At 40.8% G+C, this 16,306-nt stretch overlaps 1 protein-coding gene across 1 annotated transcript in view; it reads left to right on the top strand.

Annotated features, from left to right (window-relative positions):
- The window catches only part of SMPX (small muscle protein X-linked), a 36,319-nt gene extending 21,694 nt beyond the window's left edge, over positions 1-14,625 (top strand). The window contains exon 4 of the mRNA XM_054272148.1: positions 14,545-14,625. The gene's annotated coding sequence lies outside the window, so the exon portion shown is untranslated. The remainder of the gene's footprint in view (positions 1-14,544) is intronic.
- Positions 14,626-16,306: the final 1,681 nt, after the last annotated feature.

The following is a 16,306-nucleotide window of genomic DNA, read 5'->3' as shown; positions in this document are numbered from 1 at the left end:
TGGCTCCACACCAGCCTCACAGTCGAGGAGAAGGAACTTCCCCTGCCTTCAGAGGCCAGCAGGGACCACTAAATGTCACTTCTGCTGACTGGGATCTCTGGGCACATCTTCTCCTTCAGCAGCAGAGCAGCACACAACACTGGGTGTTACTCTCACAGAGCTTCAGCCTGTCCAAGTGCCCACAAGATCCCTGCAAAGTCCTGAAAGAGCTGAAATTACAGCAGAGCTGTGTTCCTTTCCTGAGGCTTCCAAACAAACACAGATCCTGGCAAAGCCCTCACGTGTTCACCTCTAGGAAGCTTCTGAAGTGGACTCTCTGTGTAACTTTAATTGCAGTTTAGTTTTAAAGTGGGGAGCACATCAGGCAGCAGCAGGGGAGCATCTGCAGGATGATCCCTCCTCCCGAGGGTGGCAGGTCAAGGGGCAGCAGCCCTTTGTTCAAAAAGGGTCTGTACAGGTTACACTGCTGCATTTTTCCCCTTTCCCTACCACAGGTAGGTTGTGCTGCTGCTCTTCTGTGTTTCCCTGGCTACCACAGAAATGTGGTTGTTTTACTTTCCCCAGCCTCTTCTCAGTAGTAATGTAAAGGAACAGTGTGTCCTTCAGCTGCTTCAGCAATCTGAAGTGCTAAGAATGCAAAAGACTCTTTTCTTACAGTCTTTTGTCTTCTTATGCTTCTTTATTTGCCATTAATATTGTTTTTTTTTTTCCCCAAGCACTAATTTTCAAATGAATTGTGGTTTTGTCAGCTCTACTGATATAATGATTTAGTACAGAACACTGCCCAGAGGGTTAATGGTGAATCGAGTTAATTTACACTGTTGATTGTTGGTAGGATGTGGTTTGGGAATTCTTTTTTCTTTTTTGGTGGTGAAAAAACCAGGGGAAAAAACTGTTACAATGAGATAAATTCCAGTCAAAATATATCAGTAAATACTGCATCATGGCAGTAACTCTTCAGGGAAACTAGAGGGCAAACTTCTAAAGTAGTTAGAGCTCTGTAAACCTGCAATTAGGTATCTCCTCAGCTTCCCAAAGAAACGCTAAGTGCCTCACTCCTTGGGGCTGGCATGTTTAATCAGCTAAATGCTTTCAAAATATTGCCCTGGGAAGGCTCAGGAAGCCTGCTGCATAAAAATAATAGTCATTGCTGTGTGTCAGCAGTCAAGCAGCTCCTATTGTAAGTCTGCTGATTATTATACCCAATATAACTGAGCTGTCTTTTGCCTATCCCTCCATTTGTCTCAAATTTTTGTGCCATGAATTGTGTCTTATTGTGTACTAGAAATCACTGTGGGCCAAATAGGGCCTTATTATTATTGTTATCTTTATTGTATGTGTGAGTATTGCTTAGCATCTACATGGGGCTTGGCTTCTAGCCCATTTATAAAAATAATTTTTCATTTCCTGTGGGTCAGTCTTTGTGTCTGGGGGAAACTGGGTATACAGCTCATTTTTAGAGCTTGTAGCTGTCAAAATGAATCTTGAAGGGCAGCATTAAAGTGTTTGGCATCACACACCCTGAATGAAGGTGCAGATCAATGCAGCAGGAGACTGAGATGAGGCAGAGGCTGTGGAACCAGTTTGGAAATGCCAAGTTTATGTTATTCTGCAGATTTAGCCCCTGGTCTCAGCTGAACCACAAGGGAGCAGGAATAGCTGGAGTTAAACCATACTATTTACAGTTTTAAAAATTGGATATTTCTCCTCTCACTTAGGAAGCTATGTCCAGCAGCTTCTGAATGTTAGAACTGTTGAGCAGGGATTAGGGGTTTTGAGTCTGTCAGACCTGAAATTGCTGACCCTTGGAAGCCCCCAAAGCCAAAGAGCAGCACCAGCCTCCTGGGCAGCTGCTGGGATAAAAACCTGGCCAGATCAGTCATGCTCAGTGTTCCATGTTGTATCAGGAGAATTGCTGAAATCAAAATCTTTCCATAAAAAGTTACATTTTCAAATCACCAAACTTTCCCAGTGGAGAAATGTTCCATCAGAAGAATGTTGGACCATTTTGACTCTTGGCATACTCTAAGGTACAAAAACTCATTGCATTTTAAATAAATTTCAGCAGCCTCAGCCCATGCCAACTCTCAAGCAACAAATCAAGCAAACTTGGCTTTTTCTCCAGTAATTATCCAACCTGATAATTCTCTTGTCATTTCACCCTTTTGCTTCACTGAAGGAAGAAAGGGCGTGTTTGCAGCACACCAAGATGCTGTTTGCTTCTATTTCCATTTCCCTGCAACTTGAAATTCATAAAAAGTCATGATCTAAATATATATATAATTTTAATCCCAAAGTAAGCATACACTAATAACCCCAAAATCAATTACCTACAGGATACACATGATTAGACTTTGTTTTATAAAACTTTTTTTAACATAGTCGTTTCTAAAATCAACATAAAATGTGCCTATTTTTCAGGCACACACATAAGTCAACAGTCTGCCTTGCCAAAGTTTGAGTACATGGCTTTTGAAAGTCTAACCAGTCAACACCCAGTGCTTAGACCTTTCTTCTCAACCATTAAAGTTGTATGAAAATAGAAAGCATATACAATAAAAAATGAGTGGCAGAGCTAGGATCCTGGACAATATGTGAATTCCTATGGATAATGAAATAAAAATCTTTGGACAATATTAAAGTCTGATAGGAAGTGAAAAATCGGGCAATATGGAAGCTAAGGGTGAGTGTTTATGTGTTTGTCATTGCATGTGTATTAACATACTGTACAGTCTGTTTTATATTGTGTTGCCTGAATTTTATGATTCATAACAATTTTCCTCATACCATCTCATAGCTACAAAATTATGTGTTGTTGCAAAACAAGCACAGCAATGCTGAATCATCCTTTCTACACACCAGTAAGCCTCTGAAGTAGCCTATCTCACTTTAAGTATAGGGGAAAAAAAACTTGGTATTGATCTCTTAATATTTGTATATTAACAATCACTATTAGGCTTCATGTTCAGTTTTGACTGATTAACTGATGCTTATGTGAGTAATTTATCAACTCAATGTTATTTTAATATGTGCTTTTTATCATTAAGTTCCTCAATTTCTTGTGAATAAGAAAAAGCCACAAGAGTCAGCTGTCAACAAAGACCAACAGCACCTTAGAAATGCCATTAGTGAGGGACTCCATAGGAATCAGCAGCATGCCAAATATTTCACTTTCCACAGTCTTTATCCCAGCAGCTCTACCATCTCCGGCAAAAAAAAAAATCCTTAACCTTTTGCTTACCATTTCTTAATTTAAAAAATGCAAACAATATTTAAACTCTTCTCTGTATGTGAAAACCATCCAGACATGAAGCAGTGCTGCTTAGCACTGGGCATGTGTCTCTGGAGAAAATGCCAGCTTATCAGGAGTTTGAAGTGGCAGCCAGCGTGACAATAGCAAAAGACATGGGCATTCAGGTGTGAAATCATAGAACCTTCCCAGCAGCAGCATTTTGCTGTGTGATAGGTTGCATTTGGATTTGTGAGAATGTTTCATACATAATTTCAGGTAAAGCTTTAATATTTGATTGGAGAGCCAGCACAAATGAAGTGCCAGTGTAAAAGGAGTCCAAGGCCAGTGCCTCCTCCAGAACCTCTTTTGTGCAAAACAGCTTGAAAATCATTGCTCATAATTTAATTATGCAATACAGCTGTGCCTTTTAGAGTTCACATCGCATGAGGCAGAACAATCTTGAGGGTGACAGCCCACCCCTAGAGTGGCTTTTATTACACTCTTTGAGGGCCTACAACAGGACTGCCAAAAGGATTCACATGGAAGAGTCTTTCCCCTACTAAAAAAATGTCAGTAAAAATAACATCATCTTTCTCCAAATTTCAGCCTCCCCAAATCAAGTATTTTTCTAGCAAAACAAAACCAGGTGGCCTGAATTTTCCAACAAAAGCACAGAATATCTGGGCGTTGTCATCTTATTGCAAAAGTCTCCCTTACCTTCTCGGTGATTTCTCATGGTCAGTTCCTCACAGCACTGACTCCTTCTTCATCTTAGTACAGGCAACAAACCTCAGCCCTCTTCATAGCACAACAAACAAACTCTAACTCTCTCCTCACCACATTAACCCCCCTCTTTTATAGCACTTGTCTTCTTATTGGACACAGCTGTGGCCTATTAAGGGCAGGCCTGTTCCTAATCTTTGGTGATTAGTACAGCTGCAACTCCTCAGGTATGAGACTACCTTCTGCACTATCTTTATTTTCTTACATTCTATCCCTCCACATCTGGGGATTTTCCATTTCCTGAGAATGAATCCAAATTTTTAACCTATCAGGCCCTTTTGTCAAGAGGCTTTGATTTGTTTGATTTACAGCTCTCTGTCCACCCCAAACAACATTTCTAAAAGCTTGCCACAGCTGTTCAGCAGCTCCAGTGCTGGGTGCTGTGGGTCTGGTGCAGACAGAAGCATTAAGATCATGATGAAGTTTTCCACTCCAGGCTGCTGGAGGGTTTGCAAGGCTGGGAGGTTCCTGCCCACGTGTGCCCATGTGTGCCAGGCACAGCTGGGGCTGCTGGGTCTGAGCTGAGCCTGGCCTGGGCTCTGCTGGGTGAGGATGCCGCGGCACTGAGTGAGAGGGGCTGCCACGAGAGGAGCAGCCAGGGCTGGGGAGCTGCAAAAGGGCTCTGGGCCGGGGCTAGGGAGCTGCAAAATTGCTTTGGTCCCCTGATTGTGCTGTCCTAAGTGGGACGTGAGAGGTGTTAGAAACAACTGCTCACTTTGAAAATTTAAAGAGGTTTATTGAACCTTGACAAAAATACAACAAAAGGACTATATAAGGAAAAATTCACAGTGCAGGGAACTGCCTTCATGGATACCACATAGCGGTTCACCATCAAGATGGAGTCTCAGTCTTTTGTACCCCTGGGGGTTGCATCAGCCAGCCCTGGCCCCTCCCAAAGTCTGTCAGTCAGTTCTTCTTTGCCATTTATCAGTGGAAACTGCTTTCTTGTAACTAGATTGGAGGTCAAGTGTTGCCATGCCTCACCCCCTAAGCACCAAGCTTTTCCATTCCCACCTGCCTCATGCAAGGGACACCTGTGCAGCTTCTTTGTACCTGTCCTGGACAGCCCAGGCTGTCTGATGGCAACAATACAGGGGGAAAGGGAACTGTGGGGAGAATAGAGGACATCTAAACTACGACAACATAACTACACATCACTAAAGCTTTTCTTAATATTCATACAACAGTTATCTTTTAATTGCGAGAGCCAATCATCTCATTATCCATCTATAACAATGGCTTTGGACCAGGGCTTGGGAGCTGCAAAATGGCTTTGGTCCCCTGATTGTGCTGTCCTAGGTGGGATGTGAGAGGGAACACTCTTTTTGGAACTGTAGTGCTTCTGGTGGGCTCCCTCACCATCCAGCCTGAAGGCTGTGGCCCCACACTCACCAGGCACTTCTGAAGCAATGCAGTGTGAGAAATAGCTACTCGCTTTTCATAATTTTAGAAAGGTTTATTAAACCTTATCAAAAATACAACAGAAGACTGAATAGAGAAAATGTTACAGGGCAGGGAGCAAAGGGTTTTCCCCACCATGTGCTCTCCCTCCCACACAATGGAGGTTTTGCCTTTTAACCCTTCCCAAAGTTCTGTCCATAGACCCCTTCTTCTCTGTCCAGTGGTGGAGAGCTCTTCCTCAGATCCTGGCTGGAGGTCAGATGTCACCACAGTGACAAGCCAGCCCTCCCAAATATCCCAGCCCTGGCTGTCCCTTGATAACAATGCAACAAGGTAAAACATGACTATAAATCTATAAAACTTTTCTTAACCTATATACATTATATTTGTCTGTAAATTGTGAGAGTCAATCATGGCATTACTCATCTCTCACAGCAGGAATCCGGTGGTGTGGCTGTGTAACAATCTGACCGTGCTTGATCTGGTTACAGAGTACAGCACCAGTGATGTGTTCCTGCCCTTACTCCGGCTGCAGACACCTCTGAGGTTATTTCCCCACATCATCTCTGGGCTGGGCTGCCAGATGCTGGCTGCAGGGAGCCTCTGCAGCAAGAGCACTCAGCACCATGCACATTTTCTCCTAGCTGGAAACTTGTTTTCAGAGATATTCCCTGGCTGGAAAACCCCAGTCAGACAATTAACTCTCAGGGAGTGGATTTCATATTGTATCACTGCTCTCAGTACAAGAAAGATGTCCCATTGTTTTAAATGTCACAGCTTTCTTTTACTTCCTCTTTTAATATTTTTATTGTTTATTTTGGGGTTTTTTGTTTGTTTGATTGCTTTTCTGTACCGAATATTTTACCAATCATTATTTTATTTGTATTAACACTTCATCTGGTCCCTTCTGTGTAGATCTTTGCCTTATAGACATCAAAATTACCACTCCATAATGGCTCCTAGCAACCTCTTTTCTTTTTGATGCTACTCCACCACCCAGGTGCATTGCTACTGGCTATTTTCCACTCTGTGCCTGCAAGCAGCTGGGTGGTTATGGTTGTTATTGGAGAAATCAATGGGATTTGTTGCACCTCAAAGGAGGTAATAAACACTTTGCAGGATCAGTCATTAGGCTTTGGCTTCCTTACTGATGAATTTGCCCCAACGATGATTACTGAAGTTTCACTGTCTGCTGTTATGGGGAATGAAAATGAAATACAATTAAACTGTCCAAGAAATCCCTCTCTAATCTCACTGACATAAACTTTTTGCTACTTAAGCTCTTTAAGTCATTTGGCTTCATTAACAGACAACTTGGGTATACTTGCTAATATGGTCAGGATGACACTGACAACAGTGACCAAGCTGTTGAATGGTGCCTACACTGGAAATCAAATGCTTTTTAATGCAGAGATTGTATAGGTGAATGAGAAGCACTTAACATAAACTCAGAGAACAATTTTCCCTATATTGATAAATAATTGCAAAGAGTAATAATTATAGGCACACACCTGCATGGACTTGGCAGAGCTTACTGAAGAGCTAGAAAGGAAAAAGCTTTTTATTTTTTTCCTTCAGAAGACACTAATTTAAAAGGTAGAAAGTGCTGCAGCATAGTTCTCATTAACAGAGGTAAAAAAAGCCACTGCAGCTCCTTATCAACAACTTTAATCACAGCATATGCTATATGCTGCTTAATCTTTGCTGGCCATTATGAATAACAAATTACCTCATACAGTCCCAAAGCAACTGAAGATGGGTCTGCAGAATCTTTTTATAGGGGGGACACTTTAAGCTGTGAGAATTTGTAGTAAAAATGTTAATGAAAAGCAGAAAATTGAATTAAAACTTGAATTTAGTGTGAGGTAAGCATTTGTTACAGCCACTGTGCTTTAAACCTGTACAGGATAGAGAGAAAATGTAAAGGATAGCTCTAGAAAAAGTCATTGCAGAAGTAGTAATAATACAAATAACAGAAAGTATACTAGAATTTATATAGAGTTTCCTTTGTAATAGCATTTTAAAGTGCTCTGCATAATCAGTCCTTTAAAATTCAGTCTCTTTTTTAATTACTCAGATATGATAAACTTCAAAATACGTTTTACCAGCTTTACGAAACTGTTGATTTTTTATCTTTCTAGACAATGTATTTGTATCAGCATTTGTAGTGAATCCATTAGCTAAAAAAACCCCCATGCTCATTAAGGTTCTATTTCGTGTAAATGAGAACTGGCAGCCCAGCATAATCTTTTAGGCAGCTTTCTGATCTCAGCGAAGAAATGCCCAAACAAAAGTAAAATTATAACTGGTAAGGCTAAAGAGATGTGGAAATTCAGAACACATTTCCATGCTCTAGAGGCTGTAGTGTTTGTAGCCCACTACAAATCCCAAAACTTCTGAATTAGTACTAGTCAAGAGATAGGGATATTTGTTTGTTTTTCACTGAAAATGCTGATATCTGAGGGGTTTGGTTTTTTTTTTTCACTTTTGGAACTGCTACTTATTGCAAGATAATACCACATACCTGTGGATCATTGGCATTGGGGTTCCACTTACAAAAAAAGGCAACATAATAAATGACAGGTACCATGTCTTTATGGACATTAGGTCTTTTGGAGAACACATATTTAGAATTCAAGTTGACCTGAAAGACTTCTATTTGACAGTGTCATTTCAGAACCACTGAGTGAAATTGTTCATTTCCAAGCTCCTTTGGTGCCAGAGCTTTGTGTCAGTGCAGGTAACAAGAAATTTTGATAACAGTATAGCACAAGGAATGTTTCCACCTGACTTTTCCTGTGTTAATAAAAGGGTCTATTGTGTCTGGCTAGACCTGCTGTTACACAGCACTTGGCTGCAGCTCCTTTGTGTGTGCACTACTGAGCTGCAAACAGAGAAAGGGTCAAAACTGTCCTTCACTCCCCAGGTCACTCTGTCTGAACTGAGATTAAATTAGAGAAAGAACATATGCATGTCAAAAGGAGCAGATGGCTTTCAATAATTTCTTCATAGTGAAGATAGCAATGTTTGTTACTTAAAAGATTACTTTTGTGTTTTGGTAGAAAATATTTTTTGCCTAGTGTTCTTTGTCAGACAAATTGGAAGGATAAAAATTCTGACCTTTCTCTTTTTGTTTTGAAACCCTGCATGTATGTGTATGTGCAACCTACATTTCAATTTTCAGCTGCTTTCTTACATATTTTTATTGACTGTAGGTAAAGGGCAAAAAAAACAACAAAGGAGTTAAAAATAATTTTTTAAAAAGGCATACATTTTTATCTTTCCAGGGAATTTTTATATTTCACAGAGACAATGCTAAGAAAATATAATAAGAGAAAACATATTTTAAAAGACATATGATATATGCTCAGGTATATGAGAGATGAGAGCTGCTCTCATTATCCTGACAGAAATATAACAAATGTGTTGAAATAATTTGTAAAAAAACCACGCAGGAAATTAAAATAGTTGAATTTAAAGTAGGATCTTTCATTTAGTCAACCAGATATTGTTGGAAAGGAGTCAAGGGATGAACTCCCTCCCCTTTGCCACTTAAAACATCTCTCTGGCATCCCATCACAGTATTAATATGTTAACCTGGAGCACATTTGACTTCCTACTGCTTCCTCTGGCATCTGTGTGGACATTGATCTTGATATGACATAAATATTAAAGGAGTTGCATGGGAGAAGCTGACTGCAGCAAGGGCTGCCCATCAAAGGGAAGTGAGGGGAGAGGAATTAAAGCAGATCCCCTGGCACTCCAGGTTACTGTCTCCAAAAGGTCAAGGCTTTTACCAAATGTGCAGGAGAATTAGAGAGTCTAAGGAGATAGTCTGGCTTTATTTCACCTTGGCAATTCACTAGAGCAATGAAAAGAGACATGTCCCTGGGTTTACCTTTTGCCCAGGTTTTTCCTTCTGTAGAGCAGTGTGTTTGTAATTCTAGGCTAATTCTGCTCCAGACTCACAGACGTTCACGACCTCTGTCCCCTTCTTACCTTACTGTAACTGATACCCTTTTCATTCCCAGTGTGCTATCTGCTGGGAATGGCCAGATGTCTTTTAAATGACATAATGGGAACAAAACTCTTTCCTAGGACTCCTAATTCCATAAGAAGTCATTACCTGCATTTCCCACTTGCACTTTTGGAGGGGCATTTTTTAACCCTTTTTATCAATTTTTCCAAATGGGGCAGTATTTTCCCCAAGCCATATCTGTTGTCCATGTGCAATTCACCTGTTATGTAATAAACACTTTCAGGAGTTTGGGATCTTTAGAGTGTGGATGACTTAAATCATGATCCACAGCCTGGCTAAACAGCATTGTGAAGACAAGGGCCAGTTCTCCAACTGTGGACTCCCTGTCTGCTCCCAAATAGAGCTCTCCTTGCTGCCTCTTTTTGAGGGTTGCATTTATGGCTGAGGTAGTGGTGAGTAAGAGATCTATAAATGGGTTCTGGTGAGGAGTAAACATCATGTGGTCGTTCACTTTGGAAGCTTGTTGAGTGGGAGGCATTTACTGAACCTTGGTGCACTTGCTGTAATCACTGATCTTCTTCGAAGTGCTAATGTCTCTTTCATCCTGTGTAAAGCTACTTCTTATAAAATAGGATGCCTTAACAGAATTTTGGGGTTAAATATATAGGGCTGGGAACTATTGAAAAAAAAAAAATTATTCAGTGCTCAAGTGATTCATGCATGGTCTTTAATTATATAATATTAGCACCAAATGTGGTCATTTTATTGCATATATGGAGATACAGCTAAAATCTGGAGGGATTTCATATTTCTTGTTCTTTCAGCTAGCATGCTCTCTAAGAACAGAAAACACTGACAACTGGAACTACTAGTGTGTTTTTAAGAATAAATATTTTGCGTCCTTGCTGTTAACTAGTTGAGTGTGTTCAGAGAATAAAAGGGAGATGCAGCATTAAAAACCGTAATTTTGAAAAAGGAAAAAAAATAGTGAGATTTTTGCAATTCATTTCTTTATTTGCATTTATTTTTGAAGCTGCATCTGTGTTGAACAGCACATACATTAAATAATTTCTTATATAAAAATAGCTACTCCTTTTTTCTGTGGTCAGAAACCTCAGGGATCCAGTCTTTTTTATTCCAGAAAACAGCGCTGGCATCCAACCAACTGCAATCATAGCCTTGCAGATTCTCAGTCAGGGAATGGAGAAGGTCTTGAGGGCTGAAAACTCCCCTAATTTCATGATTCAAAGTGTTCCTGAGCATGTACTTATGTCCACCCTTAATCAGGACAACATTTAAGCATTTGTTCTCAAGTATATTCTGTTTTTAAATGCCTGAGGGTTGTTTCAGGCGAGGTTGATTGGAGCAGTGAGGGAGTCTGGTGATAACCTGCAGCAGCTGAAAGAATCACCAGAGAACATAACTGTGAGCATTGCTAATGTACCATAAGCAACCTATTTTTGAGTTTACATGCTCCCATGGCTCTCTGGAGGAGTTTGTGCTCTAAAAATAACGTGCCTTTGGGAGCTGGGACAGGGAGAATTGCAGCTGGCCAGTGGGAGGTCTGAGTGGATTAGAGCATCACAGGGAGATAATAGAGAGTCCACTGACTGCAAAGGGAACTCAGGTAGTAATTATAAGCAACCAGAGAGCAGAGAGTGTACCTGAGAGAAAGATGATACAGTTACCAGGTGTCAAAATAGCACCACTTGCAAGCAGCATGCTTTAGACAAGATTTTAGAAAAGTGGGCTTGATTTTCCTCAGCACCTGAACCCCATGGTAATATTTATCATCATGGCCATTTGGTTTTTGCTTATTTTGAGTGGCAAGTGGCATCATTCCTGGGAACTCTAGTTTTTGGGGTTTTTGCTTTTCCTGCTAGCTAGCTACTCCTGTAGGCACATGGTCTCCTAGAAGGCTGGGTTTCCTTTGGTTGGAGCTGCTGTGTCCCAGTTGGGACTGGAAGAACTGAGCACAGCAGGTCTTTTGGTGGTCCATTGCCTAGTGAGAGACCTGAGTCATGGAAGGAGGGGAACAGAGAGGTGCTTGCTTGGCTGGATGGGACACAGTGCCACTTTGGACCTTTCAATCCTCAGATCATGAAGGTGTTAAGGGATATTGATTTTAATGGGAGCTGAAGGTCAAAGGTGTGGGAGCTATGAGAAAACAAAGAAAGGACAGAAAAGTATTTAAAAAGATGGAGCATGTGACCAAAAGTAATCCCATCAACCAGATTACTTTTCTTATTAACAACACAGTAATACAGTTTATAGCACCTTGCTGTTTTAGTTTGTAAACTCACTGATGGCTCCATGGCCAGGCAGGGGCAAGAGGGACCTTGTACATGGCCCATGAATCCACCTTGGCCCTCATGAGTAGAGAACAGCTTCCCCTGGGACAAGCAAAGCCTCTGCCACACTTACAGACTGCCTGACCCCCAAGACCACCTCAGGAAAACATCCAGTCTAATGTCCTACTCAGGTTATTGCTCAGGGCCATGTCCAGTCAGGGTTTGAGTATCTCTAAGAATGGAGATTCCACAACCTTCCTGGGCAACCTGGACTAGTGTTTGACCACCCTGATGGTAAAAGTTTTATTTCCTATCTAGATGAAATTCCCTTTATTTCAATTTGTGCCTTTTGTCTCCTTTCCTGTCACTCAGCACAGTGGGGAAAGTCTGTCTCCATCCTTTTGTACCCAAAAGCTTTGTACCCACCTTCTTTGTATTACCATGATCCCTGGGTGCTGGATGTGCCCAGCAAAGGGTGGCTGTCATGAGGAACTCAGGAAGTAAGGACAGATAAAACTACTTAAAGAAGATAAGCGTGTAGCTCCCATGCAAGGCAGATGTGTCCTCCAGGACAGGATGACACCTGCAGAAAACACAGCCTTAAATCTAAAATGCTGAATCTGCTGGAAGGATACAAAAAATATAATGCAATCCTAAAATCCAGAATGCTAAATTACAGCTGTCCATCATGCCACAGTCTGCCCACGATGTGTTTGGAGGCAGAACCTGTCACTGGCCTCTTTCAGCAGAAGGATCAGAAAATGCTTGTGATGCTGAGGACCACACTGTGCTCAGATTTGCCTGCTGTGCCCTGCACACTCTTTCTCCTGATCTCAGGCTTGAGCCCTTGAGTTCAGGCATAGCCAGAAATGTTTTATTCACATACCACTTGAAAACAGCCACCCTGTGATACTCAGGAACAGGCACAGAAGAGTTTGAAAGAGAAAGGAGGATAATCCTGAATGCTGAAGCACATGGAGAGTGTGTGTAGGCAGGAGGTAATTATATAGGACAGGATTACTTGTGCGTGTGTATCCCAGGGAGCCATCAAATACAGTCCTAAAGTTGGGTTTTGTTTTTGAGAGCAGAAAGAGAAATACCTTAAATTACCTGACTGGAAGGAAATTTCAGCTGAAACAGAACAGTGCATTGCCTTACTGAGCCCAGCTATGAGATGGCCACATTGTTTGATTGCTAATGGCCACAGAGTGTTGGTAGCACTACTTGTGGTGCTATGGCGGCTTCACTTGGGCAATGACTCCCTCTCAGTCTCTTTCTAGACAGGTTAATTAACATTTCATTTCTTTATTTAAAGGTTGCCATCACTTTCAAGCAGTCAGTGTAAGCCATGCAGGGTTTCTCTTAATAACACCTCTCTTCTCCAGGGAAGAGTTTCTTCTGAAAGCAAAGCAGTCCCAGCCTTTTGAATGTCCCTCCACTGTTTGCTCAAATGTGCACAGCCTGCATGTGTTCAGGAGCACAGCAAAAAACTCCCTTCATGTAACTCATTGTGAGATATAGAAGGTTGTCATTTTTTATTCTGTCCTGTGACTTTTTCTCGGTTTTCTAAGTGTTTATTGAAGATTCATGAGTTCAATAAAATTTACCAAAGGTAGACATATTCCTCTACTTCAAATACCTATATCTTAGCTGATTAAACATGTATGCTGAGACAGTTAGTGCCTTGACCTTTTGACAGTTAATTGAAAAACCTGTTTTCAGGTTTTCAATATTGAGCTGTCTAGAACCACTGATATCAATAACAACCATGGTATTTCTTAACTTCAAAGAGAGCAGAAATTGGCCCTGTGCTGGGCTCCAAATTAGCTGTGACTGTGCAGAAAAAAGTCTGTAGGTGGGTCAAAGGAAATTGCTCATCACTCCCCAGACAGAACCTAAGTGCCCCCTGAACCTTGCTTTAGATAAATAAATAAATAAGTAGGATTTATGAAAAGAACACAGAAGATATTTTGCTACTATTTCTCGAATACGGTCCTTAGGACTGGTCAGTCATGAGAATTAAAGCAGAAATAGGGGAGAAGCAGAGCTGTGACAAAAGAAGTTACAGGAATATAAACACTATCAAAAGAAGAGAGGCTGAAAATTCCCGAGGGCCATTCAGTTTGGGTGGAATCTCACGAGTAAAGACTCTAATGGGTAGAACAGAAGAGGCAAGAGAAGGGGATAACCAAAGCAGCTAAAAAAATTAAAAATGCACAGACATATATATGTCTATATCATTAAGTAGTATTTAATGGTAAAATTAAATACCATTTTGATTTTTATGAATTGATGCATCCCTGCTCCCTGCAGCACAGCCACACTGCGGAGCCACAGGGCAGGATTTGCCTCCTGTGCCTGCTGGAGCAGTGGCAGAGCTTTCCTGGGGCTGAGCCCCACTCAGGGTCTGTGCAGGGCTGGACCTGCCTGCCCCAGGCTCTGCGGGATGGGATGGGATGGGGTGGGGTGGGATGGGATGGGATGGGATGGGATGGGGTGGGGTGGGATGGGATGGGATGGGATGGGGTGGGGTGGGGTGGGGTGGGGTGGGGTGGGATGGGATGGGGCACAGACCCAGCATCCTCTACCAAGGGCAAAATTCAAGGCTTTAGAGGCCTCAAGTCTTGAGAGAATCATGAAGTTTCATCAGACAGAGATCTGATGGAGAGCAGGTGGGAAGAGCTACTGGATCACAAAGATTTGTATTCCCTAAGCCTGGCTGTAAACAAGTGCTGTCAGAGAAGGAAAAATTGCAGGTGTGGGGAGTGTTGTCCCCCTCACAACTTTTCTGCATGATCTGAAAATACCTGTGAGTGCACTGATAGTGATTAATTTCTGGTCTTGTATTTGTTGCACAGGTCTGACAAGTGAAACGGAATGGATTCCAACGAATGGAGAAAATTTCAAATATTTTATATATTTGTATGAAGACTATGAACTTCCCAACTCTTCAATACCCCCTAAGAAGCATCTTCTTTGTACATTTATATCAATGCTTTCTCCTTGTCCATTTTGTTTAACATAGGAAAGTAGTGCTGAAATAAAACAGAACAAAGCAACTAGCAATGAATATGTGTATGTACAGGAATGTTTTTGACCTGGGAAAGGGGAGTAGTGTAATTTGAAGTTTGAGCAAAAATAGAAAAAACTTAAAATAATTACATCATTATTTGCAATTAATTTGGTTTCTTTTTGAAAAATGTCAACGTGTACAAAAGAGTTTTAAAATTAATTCACAAAGTGCAGAATAAGTGAGTGATATAACATCTTATACTCTGCTGGCAGTTCCTAGTTATAGAAGAGGAATCATGTATCATGTGTAATAAAGGAAATTAAAATATTAAAAGCAATGGTCTTTCTGGTGAGTTCAGCTAAATTCTTCCTTTGTTGTAGAGACAAAGTATTTCTTTTCCCCTGGAATCTAAAATGCACTGCTGTTCTGATACTTATGCATCACCTTTACACAATGAATATACAAGATGTGAGGTAGCTGACAGAAAACCTGAACCTTTATTCAAATAAAGAGTCATCCAGCCTTGATGGAACATGTTCATGAATACAGCTTGAAGGATCATATCTTCAAAAGCTCAAATCAAAAGGGGACACCGGAACATGGATGCTGGGCTAAAGTAATGTGTGATCACTGCACCTCTTACACAGAGTGATTAATCCTTGATGCTTGCATTATATGGACTGTACATAAAAGAACACTGATGCATATTCCATTTTTGGAAATGAGATCTTATTGTAAGAGAAAATTACACTCTGTCTCCATGGTCTCTTTTATGTTACTTGCTGTAAAGGGATATGAGGAGCTGTTTTTAATAATATTCTTCTAATGTTGATTGAAACTATTCTACATACTCTGAAACTCTCTGCCTGGCTCTTGTTTATTCAAATAAAATAAAGATAATTATTCTGGTTAGAAAACAGATTTCAAGTTGAATATTACTTACAATGACATCCATCTAATTCTTGTTTGCTCTATCAGATAATACCAGAGCTAACTGAAATGATTTTTGAATTTTAAGTTTCCATATATTTGCATTACTTTGTACAGGAAATTAGAAAGGAGCTATACTCTCTGCAGCTCAATTAAAATGACATTATTGTACTTTTTGCTTTGAACATGCAATATCAACATTGCTTACTGTCCTGCTTCATCCTTATGTGCTCTGATTTCCTTTAATGCATTTCTTGGAGGTGAGCATCCCTGAAGGACAGGTTGAAATGGAAATGTCAAGAGATGGAATGTATCAGGGGCAGTTTTCATTTACATCACAATGAGATTAACATGTCTGTTCAATCAAAAATGAACAGTTTTCCCCCACACTGCATTATCAGTCACTGATATTGGACTGCATTGTTCCTACCAGTCTGGAAATGATAAAAAGGAGAAAACAGATTGATCCAAAAGCACACTGAAGATGAGATGAGTCAGGGCCTTGGCTTTTGTTTTCTTTACTCACTTAAAAAATACTCATTTCAGAGAACTGGGGGAAGGTAAAGCCTCATTTCCCTCCTGCTTTTATAGTTAGGAAAATTCACAGTGTAAATTCCAGGGGATGGAGAGAGTTGGGGCCACATCCCAGTCTTTATACCTGATTGTGTAGGTGAAAG

Source organism: Melozone crissalis, unplaced genomic scaffold, assembly GCF_028551555.1.
Source record: "Melozone crissalis strain CALT ecotype California unplaced genomic scaffold, PUWL_Pcris_2 ptg000013l_1, whole genome shotgun sequence".
Taxonomy (NCBI): domain Eukaryota; kingdom Metazoa; phylum Chordata; class Aves; order Passeriformes; family Passerellidae; genus Melozone; species Melozone crissalis.
This window is presented reverse-complemented; position numbering and strand designations above follow the sequence as displayed.